Source organism: Carettochelys insculpta, chromosome 24, assembly GCF_033958435.1.
Source record: "Carettochelys insculpta isolate YL-2023 chromosome 24, ASM3395843v1, whole genome shotgun sequence".
Lineage (NCBI taxonomy): Eukaryota > Metazoa > Chordata > Testudines > Carettochelyidae > Carettochelys > Carettochelys insculpta.
In genome coordinates, this window is record NC_134160.1 from 11,431,664 (window position 1) to 11,433,505 (window position 1,842).

Consider the following 1,842-nt stretch of genomic DNA (forward strand, 5'->3'; position numbering starts at 1 on the left):
CAATGCACTTTGCAAAGATCCCGGAAACTTGATTTTCAAACCACGCTCGGCCCCTCATTCTGCACGGGGAGGCCTAGATCACCATGGCGGCACCTGTGATGGATACCAGGGCCCCTGAGCATTGCAGTGTGAAAGTGGGACCCTACCTTAACCGACCGGGCTGGAGCACTGGGCCCTGAGAGCGGCAGCAAGCAGAGGTCAGAGCCACTGTGCACCTGGCAATGACTCACCCACAGTGTGGGGCTGCATCATTCTCTCAGGGCTGATCCAAACCCCAGTGACATTGTGGGAAAGACTCACATTGACTTGACCGAGGTTTGGTGCAGGCCCTGAGTGAGAGAGGGGTGGGGTGGGGGTGGGACCCCGGATCAATATCAGACAAGTCCCGAAAGGGTTGGTAACTTCGGGGTTTAGCCTCCCCAAAGAGAGAGGCAGATGGAGACTGTTTAATAGCTCCCCTATAACAGTACAGTTGCCCTTACACTGCTGGCACAGAGTCAAGGGGGAAAGTAACATAGAAATTCCTTACAGCCACCGTCCTATTGCAACCCCGGTCCCCGCCAGCTCTTTACATAGGCACCAGCCTACTTTCACGCCTGCATACAGATACAGTTCCAGTTCCCTGTGATGCTGGCCACACTCTGTAGTGCCGCTCTCCTACGGGCAGCGTGAGTGCATTCTTGCAGGCTGTTGTTAGAACTAGCCCCTTACACGAGTGTGTCAGGCAGCTCCGTGGCTCGCCGGTTCTGTGCAAGGTTGTCTCCTTTGGCTCCTGTTTTGCACGGCATAAGGTTGTGCAGAGAAAACGAAGCAGCGAGAAAAAGGGGGTGGGAACGCAAGACAAGCAGCCACGTACTCGGGGGTGTTTCGCCCCTCCTGGCACAGGCACTGCTTCCCGCAGGCTGTTGGAATGTACATATGTACAAAACAGGGCAGTTAGTGTGTGCGCTGCTCTCCCGGGGGCGGGGGGGGGGGCATCAGCCTCCGTCCCAAAGGGCAGCAGCAAAAGGTCAGCAGGATGAGCTGGGGCCCTCCATGTACGGTGTCCGAATGGGGGTCAGAAAAGCACAGGGGTTCCTCCCCAGAGCCCTAGAGTGGTGGGGGAATCCCAGGTCCATGTCGCATGGATTTCAGAGCTGACGCACGCTGCTGCAGTGGTTTGCATTCAGCTCGCTGAGGTGTCTCCCCACTGGGGCCACATGCTGGCATCAGTGGAACAAAATGCAAGCTTCATGGGGAAGCAGAGTTTGCATCATGCCAACCAGGGTTCAAAGGGTGCCTGGGCTTTTATTTCAGTGGCTGCTAATGAGGCGGCTCCACCCTCATGCAAGCAGCTGTGGGTTCCCCACACTACCCTTCTTGTAGGTGGGGCAGGGGTCCAGAGCTTCCCATCTCAAGGTTGCCTTGTGGTGGAGGTTTAGTGGTTGTCTTCTGATGTGCCTGCAGCCTGCAGATCTTCCTCAGTCCCTGTCTGATGCCGCAGTTTTTTGTTTTTTTTTTTTTTACAGGTTTTTGGAAAGTTTCAGGAATCCGTTGCTTTGTTATGCTGAGCCCCCACCCTCATGTCTCCTCCCCAACTCCCCATAATAGAATCACAGAATACTAGAACAGGAAGGGATCTCAAGAAGTTAAGTCCAGTCCCCTGCCCTCCTGGTGTCTCCATGGAGAATCAAGCACCTGCAAAGGTCTTTTTTTTTTTTTTTTAAAGAGCCCTTGAGCAGCCTCCTGGCTCCTCTCCAGCCACCTTCGCTAGAATTCCGTGGTGGTGACCTGAGTCACCTCTGAGTGCAGTTCCTCTCCTCTGCGGCCACGGGTGCCCCGATGGTGGCTGTCCATGTCTAG